This window comes from Chrysemys picta, chromosome 2 (genome assembly GCF_011386835.1).
Source record: "Chrysemys picta bellii isolate R12L10 chromosome 2, ASM1138683v2, whole genome shotgun sequence".
Classification (NCBI taxonomy): domain Eukaryota; kingdom Metazoa; phylum Chordata; order Testudines; family Emydidae; genus Chrysemys; species Chrysemys picta.
This window is the reverse complement of record NC_088792.1, coordinates 181,770,832-181,793,382: the sequence shown is the minus strand read 5'-3', so window position 1 is coordinate 181,793,382 and position 22,551 is coordinate 181,770,832. Positions and strand designations below refer to the sequence as shown.

General features: G+C 46.0%; 1 long non-coding RNA gene across 7 annotated transcripts in view; it reads right to left on the bottom strand.

Annotated features, from left to right (window-relative positions):
* Nucleotides 1-22,551, bottom strand: part of LOC101943887 (uncharacterized) — a 92,097-nt gene that overhangs the window by 58,736 nt on the left and 10,810 nt on the right. For 5 of the 7 annotated variants that reach the window (XR_010598783.1, XR_006176907.2, XR_010598785.1 and 2 more), the window contains one exon: nucleotides 22,070-22,202. The exons of the other annotated variants lie outside the window; for them this stretch is intronic. This is a non-coding gene — a long non-coding RNA (uncharacterized LOC101943887). The remainder of the gene's footprint in view (nucleotides 1-22,069; nucleotides 22,203-22,551) is intronic. 7 annotated transcript variants of the gene reach the window in all.

Genomic DNA, 22,551 nt, shown 5'->3' with positions numbered 1-22,551 from the left:
ACATGGAGCCAGCTTCAGGTGTTTAATAGCAGTGTAGATTAGTCTAAATAACACACTAGATGGGTCCATTGAGAAGTGTTCTCGGAAGCAAACAGCAATAGGAATCTACAAACCAAACAATTTCTACCTCTAATTCTATATTCTATATTCTTCTGTGTCTCTGGTGAAAGTTCGGTGCTGAGTAGAGTAAAGAAAGGTCTATTGATAAATCTAATCCATCTTTTGGAGTATGATGCTCTTGAATTTTCAGACTAAGGCAGTTCTGCTCAAACTCTAAAGCTCCCCTTCACAAGTCAGCTCTTTCTAACCTTAGACATTCAGATTGTTTAGAGTAGTGGTTCTCAACCCCTGGGGGTACACAGAGGTCTTCCAGGGGTACATCAATTCATCTAGATATTTGCCTAGTTTTACAGCAGGCTACATACAAAGCACTAGCGAAGTTAGTACAAACTAAAATTTCATACAGACAATGACTTGTTTATATTGCTCCATATACTATATCTATACACTGAAATGTAAGTACAATATTTATATTCCATTTGATTTATTTTATAATTATATGGTAAAAATGAGAAAGCAAGCAATTTTTCAGTAATAGTGCGCTGTGACACCTTTGTATTTTTATGTCTGATTTTGTAAGCAAGTAGTTTTTAAATGAGGTGAAACCTGGGGTTACGCAAGACAAATCAGACTCCTGAAAGGGGTACAGTAGTCTGGAAAGGTTGAGAACCACTGCTTTAGAGCATTATTTGGGTCTCTAGGTTAGGTTTTGTTTGTTTTTTTGTTTTACAGAATTCCTAGGCATCCTAGGTATATGGTTTCCCTTCTCTACTTAGCTCTAAACAGCACTTATGCCAAGAGAGTTATTAATCTCTTCTCTGAGGATCTAAACAGAGTTAACAACACTGTGGTAAACATGTCTGTGCCAGGTCTACACAAACACTCCAGCTGTTGCTAGCCCATGTGGAGCTGCACTGGTGTTACAGCAAAAGTGGGAGAATTCCCTAAAAGCCTCAGTGTGAAGGCAACCCTAGAAGAATGGTAATTTTTACACTGAGAAAAAATGACATCTCAGACCCTATTCAGACTCTTCTCTTACCGGATTTACTATTTATGTAGCAAGACTGAAGTGAGTGCTCCTTTGGCATCTTCCCCAACAGGAAGCAGCATAAAAGGAAGAATTCTTATTAATAAAATGCCACTTATTGTGTCTTTCACATAAAAATACAAGAGAACTCTTCACAGCTAATTAGTCTATAAGTGCAGTACCCCATAGTTGGACAATTGATGTGGCAATCCCAATCCCATCTACATACCAGCTCTTTCTCCAGCTACATAGGCTGAAATCCTCCACCAGAATTACACCCATTGTGTTTATATGCAGACGGGAGCCCTGAGGCCTCACTTGCCATCAGCCCAATCTCCACAGAGCTACACCACAGGTTGAGCTCACCAATGTTCAGGGACAATCCCACAATTCATTTACTCCCCACCCCCTGCCTGCAGTGCCCATTTCATTTATCAATTTTTAAGACGTTCTACTGATAATGTTATACATTAATCAATAGCAATTTTTTTATCCAGTTTTTTAACTGTGTCATTTGCACCGAGTGATAACAGGCTAATTCTGCTCCCACTGAAATCCATATAAGATTTTCTCCTACCTTCAATAGGAGAACTAGTGGACACAACATTTTTGAAAGTGGGTCCCTATAGATTACAGAAGGTTTTCACCATTATCTTCTTTTATATGCCATACTTAGTACGTTGTCTAGATTATGCTATATAGCATACCCTTCATAGAAATAATTTTCCTGGGCTGTCTACTATACTCAGAGTAATACACAGCATTTCCACATGCTCCATGTTTCTAGGCCTACTGAAAAAAGCATGATTATTTTGCTGTAGAAAAATAGTTCATGACCATCTAATAGAAAAGTATCATAATGCATACAAAGGTATTCAAAAATAACATAGAAACATCACTCCATCAGCTATACAGCAGAAAAAATAAAACAAAATTGCCTGCCCTGAAAAATTGTGTTTTCTAGATTCTTCTTCCCTTCACCCATTTCTTTCCCCCCTTGTCTCTCAGTCCCTTTCTCCCATCTTCAGTTACCATACAACACATACTTTTCTTTTATATCTACACTAGTTTCCTTTTACTTCTTGTTATTTTCTCTGATGTTAATGTTAATCACATCTCTTTCCCCTCTAATTTTCCTGCCAACGTATCTCTTTTCCCACCAGCTTCTTTTTGGGGGCCTACTAATTTTCTCTTTCAGTAGGTCTTCCAAGTTTCTATTAGTAGTAGTAGTAGTATCTTCTTATAGACAGCATTACTGAAGGGCATAGCCTTTACAGACAGGTAAGGACAGTGTTCATGCCCCAAGGGGTTTACATGTAAGTAAGGCTTTGGCTACACTGGCGCTGTACAGCGCTGCACTTGCTGCGCTCAGGGGTGTGAAAAAACACCCCCCGAGCGCAGCGAGTACAGCGCTGTAAAGAACCAGTGTAATCAGCGCCTGCAGCGCTGCACGCTTGCTCGCAGCGCTGCAAGCTATTCCCCTCGGAGAGGTGGAGTACATACAGCGCTGTAAGAGCTCTCTAGCAGCACTGGCGGTGCGACTACACTTGCGCTTCACAGCGCTGCCGCGGCAGCACTGCCGCAGCAGCGCTGTGAAGTCCCAAGTGTAGCGAAGCCCTTAGACACATCACACAGGCTATGCCTACACTGCAACCAACGGTGAGATTGCAGCTTGGGTAGGCACACTACCCACCCTAGCTTTAATTTAGCTAGCACAGCAGTGCAGTGCAGTGAAGAAGCAATAGCACAGACCTCGGCATGGGCTAACAATGATAGCATGTAACCAGGGTTCTGTGCTGAAGCCCGTGCCAGTGCTGCTATGTCTTCACTGCTATTTTTAGCAACTAGATTAAAGCTAGCGTGGGTATGCCTACCCGATCTGCAATCGCACCTGCGAATGCAGTGTGGCCAGACCCACTGTGAATACCTCCAGCAAAGGGAATGGGGGTTAAAGGAAGGATGAAGTTTACATAAAATAAGGTTGTTGGCTTCCACCTTTTTGAAGGGTAGATAACATGTTCAATTACTATCCAACATCTTAACCCTCCCATTTCTCTCCCTTCCTGTGCTTTTTCCCTTGTCCCAGCTTGCACCTCTTTTCTTCTGCTTTCCTTTAGCTTTTCCTCTTTCCCTTTCCAATTTCCCTCCCTTTCTAGTAAGAAAGACTGAATCTGGAGCCAGATTCACCTCTGCAAGCGCAGCGAAATGCAGTGTCTCTCTCTCTGCATACTTGCTGAATCTCCCTGTACCACAATCTGAAAAGAAAAGAACACCTTTCCTACTTATCTCTTTCATCCATTCCTGTGGTTCTCATACCACCACATGCAAAGTTTCTGTTATGTCAGAATTAAACACATAGAGTTAAAAACTACAGGATATAGCATTCTCTGTGTTCTAACAACAACAACACAGTAAAACTTTGTCAAGTGGCTACAAAAGTTCTTATAAACTCTTAAAAACTGTGTTCCAACACAATAGATAGATTGAAAATACTGGGCCAAAAAATCAGTGCCGGCATGAGTGTATGCAACTCCACTGAAGTCAAAGGAATTGTACCCATTCATCCGAGGTCTGAATTTGGCTCCGTTTTTTTAAGAAGATACTTTCAGTTAACTTACATCATGTGAACTCCTGAAGGAATTCCCTTGGTTCCCCTTACATTTTAAAGTAATTTACAGTTTAGATTTAGGTCCTGTCTACTAGTGGAAATTCACACTAGTGTAACCACACGGATGCAGTTCCACCAACACAGACCCTAAATGAGATGCACTCCACTAGTGCAAAGTGGAGTTCACATCAATGGAGAATACTTCAGTCATTTTAAGCCACACCTATAGGAGACATGCTATGGGCCAATGCAGTACATCTACATTAGATGTTTACATTTGTGTAACATTTGCTTTGTCTTCACTTCCTAAAAAGTTGTTTTTACTGTGAAATAATTAACACATTAGCTATCCTGTTGTAAAATCTTAGTGGACAAGGCTCTGTAGTTTTCGCCAAACTACCCCCATAGAAATTCAGCTACTGGCAGAGTGTTGACCTCACCTAGCTAAAAACTCCAGGTACTTTGTCTTCAGTAGGATTTTAAAGTGGGATTGCTAAGATGCATTATCCCATTGTAAAAATAAACCACATTTCTGCAATGAAGACAAAGCCACTGATGTAGTGGTGATAATTTCCCTAACATAGTTTCTTATCTGAGCACCTAGAACGTGCACTTCTAGCTCTAGAGGGAAAGAGCATTGGGACTATATAATTCACTGAATGATCCTTAATCAGCCACCAATATTAGGTGTTAATAACTCTAATCAAGGGGCTACTTAACCTGACTACTAACACAAAGATATGTCTGCCACAGCTCCTGAACAATACATTTGCCAATTACATTAATTAAAAGTAATCCCTGTAGGCCAACAAAAAGAGAGCAAATCCATGTGGAAAACCAAGTGTCTATACTCCACCACCCAGAATCACATTAAAGAAGGGGATGGCAATAAAATTATCCAAAATCATTGAATTTTTATCAGAAAGTAAACTCTCCTGAAAATTCTGGAACTTCGAAATCTTGAATTTGTTGGTTGTATACATTTGGATCTAATCGATCCTGTCACTGTATTATTAATAGTATAATGCTATAATAAAACAGATGAGCCTTATTAAAGACACTGGACATGACGATTATTTATTTAGATGACATTCAAACTATTATTGTCCAAGATTAGAATGTTTTAACTGAAAGCGGAATAGTTGGTAAATCTCCTAAATGGGCTAGAGGGATTTCTCTCTCTCTCTCTTTAAAAGAGCTTAAAGAAATTTCCTCTATACATTTTTTAGGCACTAACAGGGTAAATTTGTAATGAGCAGCATAAAGTTTTCAGCCACACAACTCCTACCTAGTTTAATTGGAGGAGACTGGTTAAAACCACATGATTTAAAAGGTGAACCAACCTGTCACATTCTAGAGTTAACAACAGAACTTTTAGTTCTTTCCTTGCAAATGCTCCCTATCACACTACAAAATAAAATAAAATAAAATTAGAACACAATTTGTATCTACTTTAAGTACAAAATGGTTCACCCCCGTAAGTGTTTTATTTAACAGACTCACTATTTCCAGATTAACTCCCCACTGGGGTGGAAGTCATCTACCAAAAACATCAGCACCACTAGGAAATGAACTCAGGCCCTGATCCTGTAAGATCTGATAGCGCAGACCCCTGTGCCAATCTCTATTTAGGTCAGACCCTATGGGCATGCCTACACGGCAGTAAAACACCTGCAGCTGGCCCATGTCAATTGATGCAGGCTCCCAGGGCTTTAGCTGCAGAGCTATAAAATTACAATGTAGATGTCTGGACTTGGGCTGGAATCTAGGCTCTGGGACCCTCCCTCCTTGCAAGGTGTTTTATTGCAGTGTAGATACACCCTGTGGGCCTCAGGCCCTTGGTCTGTGGAACAGAAGGAGAAGGATATAGCAGTGTTGAAAAGTGACCAAGTTCAGCCTGAGGGGAGGGAGCAATTACCCTTCCATGGAGGGAGGGACATTAAACAACAAGCTTCAAAGGCTGCTATGTTAAGGCCTGTTTGCCAAAGGGAAAGCTACAGTCAAGTATCTCTTTTAGGAAAGGAGGAATCAAATGGAAATAAAATGGAAGCTATTTCAGATGTTCATCGCCCCATACACACACACACACACACACACACACACACACACACACACACACACACACACACACACACACACACACACACACACACACACACACACAAATACCTTGTAGGGATCCCACAAACTCACTAAAGGAAATACTCATAACACTTAAGGTTTAAACCAATGTTTAACTGCATGGAGCACTTTCCTTCAAGCTACATACCAAAACCTGGTTGCATCTACATATACAGTAAAGACTTTGGAGCCAAACTGTGTAACTGGTGAAATTGATGTAAGTATTAATGTTACTGGAGTTGGATCCACTTACACTAAGTCTGAATCTGACCCATACATGTAGTTGGGATTGTGGGAAATCTTTCTTTTGTGGGTTTAATGCAGACCTTTAACATTCTCTTAATGTAGTTTTGATAGGTGAATTATTTATTAACCAGATACTCCCACTGATCAACACACGGAATTCGCACCGAAGTCGATGGAACTTTTGAGTGCAAATCAATAGCAGCATTTAAACGGACATTCTTCCTTTGATGCATGTATGTAACTCCCATTAAGGAGTTACACATAAGTAATATTCTAGAAAAGAGATGGCATAATTTGGGGGAGAAGGGAAAGGATTTTAAATAGGTTAAGGAATTTAAGACTGTTTCTTTCTTGTAGTTAAGCCAGCTCCTTTGTGTTTGCATTGGGTAACAAAAAGGAGATGCTTTGCAATATAAGCCTCTGAATCCTTAATCATGACATTTCATGAAGAACCTATTGGGGGAAAAATCTGCTTCTTCATAAGACTGATAAGAAAAAAAAGATGGAATCTTCCTTACTACTTAGCCAGAAACGCCTCCTGCTGCCTCGCAGTGTCAGACTCCCTAGGCTTCCAGCTTGCCCTTGATCTGATTTCTGTTCCAGCCCCAGTCTTGCCAGAGCCTTGTCCATACCCGGTTCTGACCCACTCTAGCCCTGCATCCACCTCCTAGTCCCCAGACTCTCAGGCCTCGTCCACACTAACCCCCCACTTCAGACTAAGATACGCAAATTCAGCTACGTTAATAACGTAGCTGAATTCGAAGTACCTTAGTCCGAACTTACCGCGGGTCCAGACGCGGCAGGGAGGCTCCCCCGTCGATGCCGCGTACTCCTCTCGCTGAGCTGGAGTACCGGTGTCGACAGCGAGCACTTCCGGGATCGATCCCAGAAGATAGATCGCTTACATCCGGACCAGGAAGTAAGTATAGATGTACCCTCAGACTGACTCCAACCTGGCTTTAACCTTTGGCCTGCATCTGGACTCCGACTACTGTAGTGATTTGGCTTGCCTACAGACTCTGATATTGGTTCTTACCCACAGCCTGTCCCTGGGCCCCAGTTTTAGCACTGTCCTTGACCCAGTCCCAACCCCACATCCAGTTTTGACCACTGCTCCAACCACCAGGCCTGAGTGCCTGGAACCAGAGCCTGAGAGTTCATGCCAAAATAGGGATATGCATGCAATCTATCACTCCACAGCAGTTTGGGAACCCCATTGCTGAAAATCCATCCAGTACGTTCTGCACATTGCTGAGAATCACAGTCCATGTAGCAGGTGACCATAAATTGCCCTGCACACTTGCATGACAACGGCCTCCACATTGGATTTTCAACTCCAAAATGATTTCCTGCTGACTGGTAGCAATCTGGTATTGCAAGTTTCCACAGTGCAATTGCCACTCGCTTCTCCACTGGCAGTACAGCTCTCATTCTGTTGTCCATGTGCTAGAGGGCTGAGGCAAGCTCAGTACACAGATCCAGGAATGTAACCTTTTGCATCCAAAAGTTCTGCAGCCATTGTTCAGTGTCCCATGCCTATATTACGATGTGATCCCACCAGTCAATGCTCATTTCTTGGGCCCAGATGCGGTGAACTGGTTTTCACTATGTCCCACAGCAATCTGTCCATGAAATTGTCATGTTCCCTGCTGATTCTGTTCTTCTTATAGCTCTGCAAATGCTGGAGGATTGTGCATCCTGTGCTTGCAATGTTCATGACAATAAAAAGTGCAAAGCTGTGCAGGTTACATGCTTCCATCAGAGATGGTGGACAACAAGAAGGGCTGTGTGAGTTCGTGGGATTTTTAAACAAGGTGCAAAAATTAGGTGTGATGAATGACATTATGGGATGGGGACAGTTGCATGCAGGGAACTTGATCTTTTGCTCGCAGTCACTCCTGCACAACTTGTTTCTGCCCCACGATATACTGCCAAAACTGAACGGTGACAAGATGCACACTGGGATACCTTTCCATGGTGCACTGCCCTATGCATCCACACTAGCACTCCTGGTGAATATGCACAGCACCAACACAAGGACCCATGCATGCATGCACAATACAATAACTGCAGCAGTTTTATGCTGATGTAACTTGTGTTGGTGTAGTGTAGACATTGCCTATGAACGTTTGTTGGGTTGAGCTGGATGTTACATGTTATTTAATAAGGGAAAAATACCATGGTGACAGTTGCAGGGCTAGTTGCACCTCTGGTTCTCTTTCTGGTCTCTCTGAGGTCATTTGCACATGTCTGGCTTTGTAACTTTACCTAACCCAGCGTGGAATTCTGCAATTCTCTCATCTCTTAGATCAGGCACTGGATTACAGTAGTAGCCTGTATATCAGCTGGGTTTTTCCAGCAGGTCTGACTGAGTTCAGGTACCTAAGGTTCCTCTCTAAGTTCTGGAGTCTGTGAGCAGTGCTGTATAGTACAGCTGGCCAGGAATTTTCTGTCAGAATGATTTCCCTTCAGACAATTATTCTGAGCTCCACAGCTCCACTGCAGCCTGTCAGGCAGGTTGCTGCATAGCCAAGGCTACCAGAGTCCCCAACTCCTTGGCAGCCATCCAGGTGGGCAGCTGGGAATTCTGGGGAGTGTATTTAATCTTGGAAACATCAAAATGTTCCCCACTGCAGGAACATTTTTATATTTCCAAAATAAATTACTGCATCATTTCAGTTCCATGATAAATTCAGTTGTTGGTTTTCCTGAAAACTTTAATATTTTTTTGTGGAAATGAAATTTTGTTTCCCTGACAGCTCTAGCGTACACTGACGAGACAGCATTTTTAAAACAAAAGCACTGTTTTCAATAGTTGGAACAAAGCATTTAGAGAAAAAATATTTTAAAGTAACAAACATGACTACCTCACAGAAAGGCTTATTATCCCCAATGGTAAGCTAGACAGGCCAAACTTCTTCAGACACTCCAGTGAACGCCTGCTTCAGTCTGGTTCCCCCAAACAACTCCCCCCACCTCTTCAAGAGGGTCCCCTTTAATCTTGCCAGAGTTCCTTTGTTCTTGTGAATTGTCAGGCTTTCACCCTTTTCTTCCAAACTAGTCCTTTAGGCTCAGAAGGAGATCAAGCCAGCATCCTCAGAGCTAAGAGTGCAGGCACTGTCTCTTAACAACTCTCTAGTGTTTGCTCAGGGGTGGCATATCTTGAACCATTATTTTCCATTTTGCTTGGTTGTCCTGATAGCCCCCTAATAAATGAAACCATTATATTCATAGAGCAAACATCCAATTAGCAAGGTCAACATGCAATGTTCCTAAATTATTACAGAGCCACTCCATTTCTGTCACAACCTCATATGTCAAAAAATATTAAATGACAAGGGAATTGTAAAGATTTTATTACTCCCATATTAGCTAGAATAATTTCAGAAAGGGCCAAGTCTAGTTTGGCATTTTTATGTCTTTAAAGAAAGCATTACTTGGAGGCTGGTTAGATTCCAACTAGCATTAATATCAATAACAAAAATAAGAAATGTATGTGCTAAGCTGAAACTCCATTGTTCACCTACCAAGTTAATATTACCTACGTATGGCAGTATATATGGGATGAAAGATGATCTGAAATGTGACTACCTCTCCTATCCAGACACAATGGAGTTGGTTAAGAAGAACATTTCATCTTTTAATACTGAATTGTCTTGCTTTTGTAGGCTAAAGTCAGACCCCTACAATTATAGGACATGGAGGTGATGGTTTCATGATCTAAGAGCATTGGAACTATAAGTTCAAACATGGAAGGGCTAATTCAGCTACTTAAGATTTCTGAGATAAAATGTATTGCAGTTCATGCAGTTTGAGTCTTTTGGCATAGATCTCAAGAACTAAGGTATCTGCTCCACTTGGATGCTAAAGACTTGATTTTCATAAAGCTGAAGCCTTAACTTTATGCACAATGACAATATTTACACAATAAAGTCATTTTCATAAAGCTCTTATGGTACTTTTCATAAGGTTGCTGTGGTGACCTGGGCCAAAATTTTCCCCTCCCCAGCATCAGAGGTACCTAGAGGTAGTTGCATTTTTGTGGAGCTGAATGTATATTGTTTGTGAAGTGTTTTGGAACCCTAACCTGTGTTGTGCCATGCCTTGATTATTAAATTTCTTCAGTGAAAGAGAGCTGTGTATGACTAACTTGGCAAAGCAAAAGTAATCTAAAGCATTAAAACAAAAAATATATATTTCCTGACATTGTATGAGTAACTCAGGCTTATAATAAGAAACTTCTGATTTTTAATCTGAATTTTAATCAATTTGTTATCAGATCATGTGTTATTTCCAACTAAGTTTTGTGCTGCTGTTGATAGCAATATATATATATATATTAGGAATATGCTGATAAAACCTTATTCTATCTTAAAATAGCATTTACTTTAATACTAGATCAACAAAGAATTCTTTAGAAGAAAATATTGATATTTCAATGTAAATTTAGATTTATTCATATTCAGGAATAACTATTTTAGCTTTTTTTCCCCGAGATATTGGATTTTTACTAGAGCTTTGCAAAATTTGTGTGCGTGTCTCTTTTAACTCTATAATTGTTTCACACAAAATGATATTTTTATGCTATCAGGTAGTATGTTTATGGAAAATTCATCCTAACTTGACAAGTACTGTAGTATATTTCTCTTGAAAACTGCCCACAATGGGGGTTTTTTGGTCAAGGATAATTTTACTTTGACAAATTGTAATCACTTTCTGCTATATTGTGGCATCTACCTTTGGTTTGTCTGTTGCTAGTATTTTACTATTGATGCTGTTGTTTTTAAATCTAAATATAATATAGTTTTTTAAATCCTGTTTTTAAAAACAAAACCTCAAACTTCTGATACTGTGGTTAAACTTTGTATACAAAATTTTAGCCCTGAGTGAATTTGTATAGCTGTGTGAAAGGAGACGAGTCTATTGCACAGGTGCTACCAGACCACATTACATAATGGACATAAACTGTGCGATGAATTTCCATAACTGCAGTTCTCAGCTGAACTGACTCCTGCTTAGATGTTAGGCAGGGAAAACAAGGATGCTGCAGAACACAAAGAATCTTGCAAAAGAACGGTTACTTACCTTCTGTAACTGTTGTTCTTCGAGATGTGTTGTTCACGTCCATTACACATTAGGTGTGCGCGCGCCGCGTGCACGGACGTCGGAAACTTTTTCCCTTAGCGGCTCCCGTCGGGCTGGCAGGGCCCCCTCCTTCCCGCCAGAGCGGCGCCCCACTCCAGGGTATATATATCCCTGCCGACCCGACCCCTCTGGTTCCTTCTTGCCGGAGACTCCGACAGAGGGGAAGGAGGGTGGGAAGTGTAATGGACGTGAACAACACATCTCGAAGAACAACAGTTACAGAAGGTAAGTAACCGTTCTTTCTTCTTAGAGTGATTGTTCACGTCCATTACACATTAGGTGATTCCCAAGCTTACCATTGGAGGTGGGTAGGAGTCAAGGTACAACTGACTGTAGCACAGCCCGTCCGACCATCGCGTCCTCTCTGGTCTGATGATGGATCGCGTAGTGGGCTGTGAACGTATGCACGGACGACCAGGTGGCTGCTTTACAGATCTCCTGGATAGGGACTTGCGCCAAGAAGGCCGTTGAGGACGCTTGGGCCCTAGTCGAGTGGGCCCGGATCTCTGGGGCCGGAACATTGGCGAGCTTATAACATGTGCGTATACAATGCACAATCCACGCCGACAAGCGCTGTGTCGAGATAGGCAAGCCTTTCATACGTTCCGCAATGGCAATGAACAGCTGAGGTGTTCTGCGGAACGACCTGGTCCGTTCCAGGTAGAACGCCAATGCCCTTCGAACATCAAGGGTATGTAGGCTGCGGTGATGAGGGTCCGTATGGGGTTTAGGGAAGAACACCGGTAGACAAATGTCCTGTCCCATGTGAAACTGTGATACCACTTTCGGGAGGAATTTTGGGGGCGGCCTCAGCTGCACCTTATCCTTATGAAAAACTGTATAAGGGGGTTCTGAAGTGAGGGCCCTCAATTCCGATACCCTCCTGGCCGATGTGATGGCCACGAGAAACGCCACCTTCCACGAGAGGTGCATGAGGGAGCAAGTGGCTAGGGTTTCAAAGGGGGGTCCCATGAGCTTTGTTAGGACTAGGTTCAGACTCCACGCCGGGACAGGCGGGTGCGAGTAGGGAAACACCCTCTCCAGCCCCTTGAGGAATCGGGCCACTGTGGGGTTGGAGAACACTGACACTCCCAACTCTCCCGGATGGAAAGCCGAAATGGCGGCTAAATGCACTCTAATCGAGGCGGGCGCAAGCCCTTGATGCTTGAGGTGCAGTAAGTAGTCCAGGATCGACGGAACTGAGGCCTGTAAAGGCTGTATGTGCTGAGGCTCGCACCAGTGGGAGAACCTTTTCCATTTGGCCAGGTAGGTCGCTCTTGTGGAGGGCTTCCTACTACTAAGGAGGATTTGTTGAACCTGGTGAGAGCACCTGTGTTCCGCATCATTCAGCCAGAGAGATACCACGCCGTGAGATGTAGCGATGACAGGTTCGGGTGGAGCAGGCGACCCTTGTCTTGTGTGACTAGGTCGCGATGGAGGGGGAGGGTGATCGGGTCGGCTATGGACAATTCCAGCAGGGTCGTGAACCAATGCTGGCGCGGCCAGGCCGGGGCGATGAGTATAATTGTCGCCCTGTCCCTGCGGGTCTTGAGGAGGACCTTGTGTATGAGCGGGAACGGAGGGAAGGCATACCTCAGGCTCCCTCCCCATGGGATCGTGAAGGCATCTGCTAATGACCCCGGGCTGAGGTTCTGAAATGAGCAGAACTGAGGGCATTGACTGTTGTCCTTGGTGGCGAACAGATCCACCCGGGGAAAGCCCCACCTCCGGAAGATTGAATGCAGGACGTCTCGCCTCAACGCCCATTCGTGCATTCGGTAGGATCGGCTGAGGCGGTCCGCTAAGCCGTTTTGGATCCCCGGAAGATACGTTGCGATGAGGTGGATCGCATGGGCTATACAAAAGTCCCATAATTGGAGTGCCTCGCGACAGAGGGGAGAGGACCGGGACCCGCCCTGCTTGTTTATATAGAACATGGCGGTAGTGTTGTCCGTCAGGACTGCCACGCTGTGACCTTCTATGGTGGCGTGGAAGGTCTGACAGGCGAGGCGAACCACTCTTAGCTCCTTTAGATTGATGTGAAGCAGTTTGTCTTCTCTGGACCACAACCCTTGGGTCCGCAGTTCTCCCAGATGCGCCCCCCAACCCAGGTCCGATGCATCTGTTACTAACGTCAGAGTGGGCTGTGGGGCAGCGAAGGGGATCCCTTCGCAGACCTGCTGTTGATCGAGCCACCAGCGGAGCGAGCCCAGCACCCGATCTGGGATCGTCACCACTAGATCCAAGGGGTCTCTGTTGGGGCGGTACGTTTGGGCAAACCACAACTGCAAAGGCCGGAGCCTTAGGCGGGCATGTCTGACCACGTGTGCAGGCTGCCATGTGCCCCAGGAGCTGCATGCAACACCTTGCCGTTGTCGTGGGGAATTTGTGGACTGAGCTTACGGCCCTCTGAATTGTCAGGAACCGTGACTCTGGGAGGCTTGCCCTCGCGGTCACCGAGTCCAGGGTCGCACCTATGAAGTCCAGCCTCTGTGTGGGAACTAACGTGGACTTGGGCACGTTGACCAGGAGGCCGAGCCTGTCGAACATCTGCAAGGCCAGCGTCACGTGACATCAGACCTTGGCCTCCGACCTGCCCACGAGAAGCCAGTCGTCCAAGTACGGGAACACACGCATCCTTCTCTTCCGAAGGAAGGCTGCTACCACGGACATGCATTTCGTGAATACTCGTGGTGCTGATGCCAGGCCAAAAGGCAGGACCGTAAATTGGAAATGGCGCTGGTTGATAGTGAAGCGCAGGAACCGCCTGTGGGCCGGATTGATGGCGATGTGAAAGTAGGCATCTTTCATATCGAGGGCAGCGTACCAATCCCCCGGATCCAGGGATGGGATAATAGTTCCAAGGGAGACCATACGGAAGCGCGTTCTGATCAGAAACTTGTTTAGGTCGCGCAGGTCCAAGATAGGACGGAGGTCCCCTTTTGCCTTGGGAATCAGGAAGTATCTGGAGTAGAATCCTTTTCCCCTTAGGTCTGGTGGGACCTCTTCCACTGCTCCTGCTGCGAGAAGGGTCTGTACCTCCTGCATGAGAAGTTGCTCGTGAGAGGGGTCCCTGAAGAGGGACGGGGAAGGGGGATGGCAGGGAGGGGGCGAGGAAAACTGGAGGGTATAGCCCGCCTTCACTGTGCGCAGGACCCAGCGGTCCGATGTTATGCGCAACCATGCCCGGTAGAAATGGGACAGGCGGTCCTTGAAACTTGGAGGAGGATCCGGTATGGAATGTGGTACGCTGTCCTCGGGCGTAGCTTCAAAAGCCTGGTTAGTTCCCTGGCTGCGGCTTGCCCTGGCCGTGACCTTGGCCCTGGTTAGGCGTATTGTTACGTCTCCGCCTGTTATCCCTGCCACGACGGCGGTACGGTTCGTGCCGAGGGTGGTACTGCCTCTGTGGAGGCTGCGGTTTAAAGGGCTTGCGCTGTGTCACCGGGGTATGCATACCCAATGACTTAAGGGTTGCTCGCGAGTCCTTAAGGCTATGTAGCCTGGCGTCCGTTAGGTCGGAGAACAAGCCCGAACCTTCAAACAGGAGGTCCTGCAGTGTGGTCTGCACCTCTGGCGGAAGGCCTGAAGCCTGTAACCATGCCGAACGCCTCATCACTACCCCTGACGCGATTGTTCTAGCCGCTGCGTCGGCTGAGTCGAGGGAGGCCTGCAATGAGGTCTTGGCCACCGCCATACCCTCGTCCACCAGGGCCGTGAACTCAGGATGTGCGTCCGGTGGTAGGGAGTCCTTAAACTTGGAGACTGATGCCCAAGAGTTAAAATTGTGTCTATTTAGAATCGCCTGCTGATTAGCGATCCTCAGCTGAAGGCCCCCAGATGAATAGACTTTCCTCCCGAACAAGTCTAATCGCTTTGCTTCCTTGCCCTTGGGCGCAGGGGCTTGCTGGCCATGACGCTCTCGCTCGTTGACCGCCGAGACCACCAGCGAACAAGGAGACGGGTGCAAAAAGAGGAAGTCAAATCCTCTAGATGGGGCGAAGTATTTCCTCTCTACACCTCTTGCAGTCGGTGCACTGGAGGCCAGCGTTTGCCACACCGTCTTATAGTTGGACTGGACTGTCCGTATAATCGGGAGAGCGACTCTGGAGGGCCCCTCCGGGCTCAGGATATCGACCATGGGGTCCTCCTGTTCTACAGTCTCCTCCGCCTGCAAGCCCAGATTGAGGGCTACCCGGCGAAGCAGGTCTTGGTGCGCCCGATGGTCAATCGGGGGAGGGCCAGACACTGTCGTGCCCGCTACTGCCTCGTCCGGCGAGGAGGAAGAGGTCGGGGCCTTCTGCCCATCCTCATCTTCCTGCAACCCGGCGTCGACCGGTTGCTCCTCTGGGGCCTGACCCATGGTGTGGGACTGGGACGGTACCATGCTCGGTGCCGAGTCCACTCCCTCCCGCTCCTGTGGTCTAGAGACCGTTGCCTCCTTATGAGATGGCGGGCGGTACCGCGGGGAGCGGGATCGGTACCCTGATGGCCCGGATCTCGAGGTCCTAGATGGGGGCCCTTGTTGATGGTAGGCCCAGGGTGTCCAGAACGGCCATTGGCTCGGTTGGCCCCACTGGGGATGGCCACAGGCTTCGTGATCCCTGCTAGCCTGCGCCCTATGGGCATACCCGCCGTACCGGCCTGAATCAGTCTCCGACACCACGGACGGTGACCTGGAAGGCCACGGCGGAGCCGTAGGACGGTGCCGGTCCGGGTTTGGGGAGTAGCGCCTCCGCGACCAGGACCTGGAGCAGCGTCTCGTCGACCTGGACCTGGATCGGTACCGGTGATCGCGGGAACGGGAACGGCTACGGCTGGTCGGTCTCGGGTAACGTGCCGCCGACGCCTCGCGGTGCCGACTCGTGCTTGGTTGCTGAGTCGGTGCCGACCGCTTGTTGAAGCCCGACTGCTGCGGTGCTTTCTGCGCCGAGGGCAACCGGGAGTCCACCGAGGTGGAGCTCGACCGGGACCGGTGCCTTGAACGGTGCCGAGATGGCGACCGTGATGGGCGCACCATCGCCGGCTTGCCTCTGTGTGGCAGCTTCGGCGGAGCGTCCTCAGTTCGTGGAGGGGCCTCAACGGACAATGCAATGAGGTCCTTAGCTGCCTCAAACGTGTCCGGAGTGGAGGGCTGTTCCAAGAGCTCCTCCTGCCCTTCATCTTCACTCGACGCGCCTATCCCGGGGCTCGACAGGCCTTTCGGCGCCGGAGCCACTACCGGGGTCTGTGCCGGGGCCGTGCCGGCCTTAGGCGCACTCGAGGTCTTCACCGGCGCCGCCCTCTTATGCGGGGAGCGTCCTCGGGCCTTGGGTTGGCCCTTCGATTTTGCCGGCGAAGACGACCGGTGTCGTACATGCCCCCGTTGGGTCGGTGCCGTGGGCTTCGGGTGACCCGCCAGCGCCGGTTCCCGCACTGATGCCGGGGCGCTCCGCACCGAGGCAGACGGTGCCACCAAAGTGGAGGGCTGCAACGCCGTCTCCATGAGCAGCTGCTTGAGGCGAAAGTCTCTTTCTTTCTTAGTTCTGGGCTTAAAGGCCTTGCAGATCTTGCAGCGCTCTTTCTGGTGAGCTTCCCCCAGGCAGCGGAGACACGAGTCGTGGGGGTCGCTCAATGGCATAGGCTTGCGGCACGTGGCACAAGCCTTGAAGCCTTGGGCGTGCGGCATGCCCCGCCGCGCAGGGCCGGTGCCGGGGTTGACCAAGCAACCACAGCAGGAACTTTAAGTACCTAATGAGCTGTTAACTACTAAGCTCAACACTACTACTAAATAACTGATAACTGTTTGCTAAATAACACTAATGACTATGCTAAGGGACACTCTCAGACGAGAGACAGAGTTGTTCCAACGCCGCCACAGACGGTAAGAAGGAACTGGAGGGGTCGGGTCGGCAGGGATATATATACCTTGGAGCGGGGCGCCGCTCTGGCGGGAAGGAGGGGGCCCTGCCGGCCCGACGGGAGCCGCTAAGGGAAAAAGTTTCCGACGTCCGTGCACGCGGCGCGCGCAAGCCTAATGTGTAATGGACGTGAACAATCACTCGAAGAAGAACAGTCCTTACAACAACAACCAGGGCAGTAGCAGCTTATAAGATTGGCCTGGTCTGGCCAGATGCCCTTGATGCCATGCCTCTACTGAACCACTGCAATAGGAGTATTTTATTGCCTTCCACTAAGGAGAGATCAACAGTTGAAAGCAGCAGACTGACTGGTTTCTTTCTGAATATTGTTTTATTATGTTAAACATTTTCTTTTAAGTCTGTGATTAAATTGTTGTACAGTACCATGCCACTACGTTTAAGTAAACTACATTTTCAACTGTTCAGAGTGTCTCTATCATGTGTCTAAGAAGGGTCTAGGAGACTTCTTAGTGGGAGATTAAAACTTCCCTCTTCCCCCATACTGTGGCAATGGCATCATGTCACCTATGGAAACTATTGGGAGCCACTTAGTACGACTGGCAAGAGAGGCCACCAACAGGGACTTCTCCATGTCCATGCCCCTCTAAAGGAAGGATGGTCCAGTAGTTAGGGCACAAGTCTAGGACTTGGGAGACCTGGATTCAATTCCCTGCTCTGCACCAGACTTCATGTGAGAGGTTGATCTCACAGGTGCTTAGGATCTCTATGAATCAGTTACCCATCTGTAAACCTTATGGGGTGTTGTTAGGATAAATACAGTGAAGAGCGTGAAGTGCTCAGATATTAGAATAATGGAGGCTTGATAACGTATCTAAGCCCTGGTCTACACTACGAGTATAGGTCGAATTTAGCAGCATCAGATCGATTTAACTCCGCACACGACGAAGCCATTTTTGTCAATTTAAAGGGCTCTTAAAATCAATTTCTGTACTCCTCCCCGCTGAGAGGATTAGCGCTGAAATCGACCTTGCTGGGTCGAATTTGGGGTAGTGTGGACGCAATTCGATGGTATTGGCCTCCGGGAGCTATCCCAGAGTGCTCCCTTGTGACCACTCTGGACAGCACTCTCAACTCAGATGCACTGGCCAGATAGACAGGAAAAGCCCGGTGAACATTAGAATTTTATTTCCTGTTTGGCCAGCGTGGCGAGCTCACGGGTGACCGTGCCGATCTCATCAGCAGAGGTGACCATGGAGTCCCAGAATCGCAAAAGAGCTCCAGCATGGACCGAACAGGAGGTACTGGATCTGATCGCTGTATGGGGAGAGGAATCCGTGCTATCAGAACTCCACTCCACCCTAGAGGACTGCCCAAGCAACAGAAAGCTGGCATTCAATAAGATTTGAAGTGCAGTGTGGCCTTGTCCTTCCCTCCTCCACCACCCCACCCGGTGCTTCCCTCCTCCCTCACCCCTGCTGGGCTACCTTGGCAGTTATCCCCCCCATTTGTGTGACGAATTAATAAAGAATGCATGAATTTGAAACGACTTTATTGCCTCTCCAAGCGGTGATCAAAGGGGAGAGGGGAGGACAGTTGGCTTACAGGGAAGTAGAGTGAACCAAGGGGGCGGGTTTTCATCAAGGAGAAACAAACAGAACTTTCACACCATAGTCTGGCCAGTCATGAAACTTGTTTTCAAAGCTTCTCTGATGTGCAGTGCGCCCTGCTGTGATCTTCTAACTACCCTGGTGTCTGGGTGTGCATAATCAGCGGCCACACGATTTGCCTCAACCTGCCATAAATGTCTCCCCCTTACTCTCACAGATATTGTGGAGCACTAGCAGTAATAACAACGGGAATATTGGTTTCACTGAGGTCTAACCGAGTCAGTAAACTGCACCAACATGCTTTTAAATGTCCAAATGCACATTCTACCACCATTCTGCACTTGCTCAGTCTATAGTTGAACTGCTCCTTACTACTGTCCAGGCTTCATGAGCCATGGGAGCAAGGGGTAGGTGCGACCGTGTGGTGCTGCCAGCTGGGAGAGCAGTTTGAGGCAGATGCCTCCAGCTCGCATGATATTCCAGGCAGGACTGAATCTGCATGAGATGAAACTTAAAGAAGAGAATGACCTGGAGTCACTCCCATTTATGTCACTGAGGTCTCCCAGGAGCACCCATGTCTGCCCACCCAGGAGATGACGACACGGGCTAGCAGTTGTACTGCACCATCTGCTGCTCCGAAGGCAAGGAGCTGCTGCTGTGTAGCAATGCAGTACCGCATCTGCCAGCAGCGCCCAGGAGACGTATGGTGACGGTGAGCTGAGTGGGCTCTATGCTTGCTGTGGTATGTCAGCTGCACGGGTAACCCAGGAAAAAAGGCGAGAAACGATTGTTTGCCGTTGCTTGCATGGGGCGGGGGGGGGGGAGGCGGCGGGGCCTGATGACATGTACCTCAAACCACCAATGACAATGTTTTTGCCCCATCAGGCATTGGGAGCTCAACCCAGAATTCCAATGGGCAGCGGAGACTGCGGGAACTGTGGGATAGCTACCCACAGTGCAATGCTCCGAAAGTCGACGCTAGCCTCGGTACTATGGACGCACTCTGCCGACTTAATGCGCTTAGTGGGGACACACACAATCGACTATATAAAATCCATTTCTAAAAAAATCGACTTCTATAAAAATCGACCTACTTTCGTAGTGTAGACATACCCTAAGATAAACACAGAGACCAGATCACAGCTGCCAGGAGCAGATGGGACAGACCAGATCCATCTGGACAGGCATTTGAGTTTGTGGAGAAAAAGGGGAGACCCCTCTTTAAGAGACCAACCTTGAGCTGTTTTATAAAATAACATTCATGCAGGAAGGTAAGTTGAGTGTATACCCAAACAGCTTCTTACTGAGACATTCGAGTGACAACACTATCCTCCTGAACAACCTGCAGGTCCAGAGGAGGGGACTGCAAAACCTGATGGGGGAACGGTATTGATGAAGACATTTAAAATTACAAAGCAGGGGAATATTTAAGTGATTAGAAACTATGTGTGCTATAGAAACACAGACATATAAGACCAGGAGTGTAAAGGAAAGACAGACATTTTCTGTTGGAGAATGGAGGAGGAGAGGCACATATTAAGAAAAAAATATAATTTCTGATTTTGAAGTTTGGGGTCATGTGAGGTTTTTGGAGTCACAAGAAGGTATCAGTTTGAAGAGTATCAAGCCAAAAGGTTTAGGATACGTCTGGAGAACTAGTAGCAGCATTAGTGCTACCATCTACAATGTTTTCCTTTCAAATAAAACTGTTTGGCTTATTGCCAAACAGCCAATTGTTTATTATCAATTATTTTATTGCCAAACATCTGTGGTTATATCTGAAGTGGCTGTAGGGTTAATATACCAATTGCTCTGTGCAGGGGGTAATCAAGTGGCCAACACATAGTCCCTTCATTTACAACACGGCAGAAAAATCATGTGACACATTATAAAAGGGATGTTCTATGATGTATATACACTTCTCCCAAGAGCATTATGTGACTGTTTTGAGGAAGCTTTTCTGCTTTTACACTGATTCTCAAGAATAATTATAAAGACAGCCTCCCTCTGCCAGTTTCAAATGTGTTAAGTTTTCAGAAGTTTTTTTTTTTTAATTGAATCATGATTAATAATAGCCACAGGCTAGTCATACCAAAAAGGCAAGTTCTCACACTCTGTGATGATAAAGCATTTCATCAGTTTAGAGGAAAGAACTACTACCCACAGAGTTGCAACATCACATTATCCGTGCGTTGCTGAACTTTCAAAATCCCACAGCATCCCCAACAGTGATGTGTTACACAAAACAATATTAGAAGTCATTGAAGTGTCAGATAGTGATTTCATCGTGTGTCAGGCCTCCTACTAAAAAAATGATTCATCTTTTCAGTGCTGACACCTCAAAGAGTTATTAAGGAAGAAAAGAAATTCATAAACTTTAAATTGAGAAGTGTACTGATATTTTACTCCCAGATAAAGAAAGGTTTATGCAGGTAGCGAGAATGTAGTGGATTCCTCATAGTATTAACCCTTTGTTCTTTTAAAATGTAGTTCTAACTTTGAAAAGTGACTCTATAAAAGCAGCATCACGGGGTTTCATGTTTATTACATCTCAGTGGCTTCCAGATCAATTGTGCTCAATTTAGAAGTAAAGATATAGGTTTTTTTTAAAACCACCAGCCTTGAAACTCAAATTGGAATGGGAGAGTCAGGCTGTGTTTTCTGGTTTGTGCACTACTACCAGTAAAAGATTATGTAGGTCAAAGTAAGTTGGCCCTTACAATTCAACCATTGATTACAATCCAACCCACTGAAGACAATGGGAGCCTTACCACTGATTTTAATGGAAACTTGACTGGGAGAGAATTTGACCTCCTAATACGAATTACATAATCTTTCTTTGGTGTTGCATGAGCCAGAACAAAATGCATCTCACCTCCATCTCCCATTTAATACTAACGCTGCAGTGTTAACAGGACTAAAAAAATAAGCTTATTTTTGTCAGGAGAAAGGAGCCTGGATAAACACAGAGGAAAGATGTTTTTAACAGGATGGTACCATTTTTACATAGTCACTTTTTCTTATCATAACTGCAATTTACAGCTAAACTGATCACTCATTTATAAAATACTTTTAAAATTTAAATTAGGTCATGATATAATGTTGTCATCTTTGGGGCCTAAGAGTGACACACATCAAGACAAGAATTTTATCCCAACTATTCCTTCTGCTGGAGGGAGAAAAATCAGGATAGAATAGTAAACTGCCTCCAACACTGGTCATGCTATCAGTAGAATAGATTGGGCTGGCCTGAAAACTGTAGCAAATGCAAGCCCCAAACCCACAGGGTCCAAAGAAGGCATTTATCTTACTTGTGCCTTGCTCTGAATATGAATTCCAGAGATAATACTGTGTTGAATTTAATAGTTGAAGAAAATAAAGTATAAAAGAAAATTACCTAAGTTCCTATCATAAACCTGTCTGTTCATATTGCATTCCTCCACACAATTTCAATAGTATTAATTCAGCCATCTTGAGTATAAATGAGGTCCAGTCTCTCCATCATTTCTGATTTAGCATGACCTCTTCACCTGGAGCAGTGGAATGTAAGATGTAATATAAGCCAATGAGGATTTGTATTTAGGAACATTTGCATGGCTTTAGGGTAGAATGAAAGGATGGTCAAAAAGAAAAGAAAACATCTAATGCTTAAAACACTTTACCATAAAATCATACTCTCTTTTCCCCATGTTAAATCAGGTAGAAAAGTATGATAACATTAAAGCTTGATCTAATTTAAATAATTTATTTTCTTGCAAATACTACAACAATCATTACATGCATCATTTGCCCCCTCCCCTGCCCAGTCTTAAATTATACTCCATTATATCTAGGCATGAAAAAATATGCATAAATGTTTATTAAATATGAGAATTTTTG